This window comes from Acanthisitta chloris, unplaced genomic scaffold (genome assembly GCF_000695815.1).
Source record: "Acanthisitta chloris isolate BGI_N310 unplaced genomic scaffold, ASM69581v1 scaffold1036, whole genome shotgun sequence".
Classification (NCBI taxonomy): domain Eukaryota; kingdom Metazoa; phylum Chordata; class Aves; order Passeriformes; family Acanthisittidae; genus Acanthisitta; species Acanthisitta chloris.
This window is the reverse complement of record NW_008677376.1, coordinates 1-209: the sequence shown is the minus strand read 5'-3', so window position 1 is coordinate 209 and position 209 is coordinate 1.

Genomic DNA, 209 nt, shown 5'->3' with positions numbered 1-209 from the left:
GTCATGGTCCCTGCTTTGGAGCCTGGCCCCATGCCTCCAGCCAGCCCTGGTCCTTCACCCACGTTTTGTCCCTCTTCTTCGGGGCTGCGTCACTCCCTCTCTGCGGCGCGGTCGCCCCACTTCCATCGCCGGCTGGCGTTGTGCCCATCCTGGCATCATCACGGGGAAGCGGGTCAGCGCGGGGGGCCAGGCTGGCGTCTGGGGGCGTC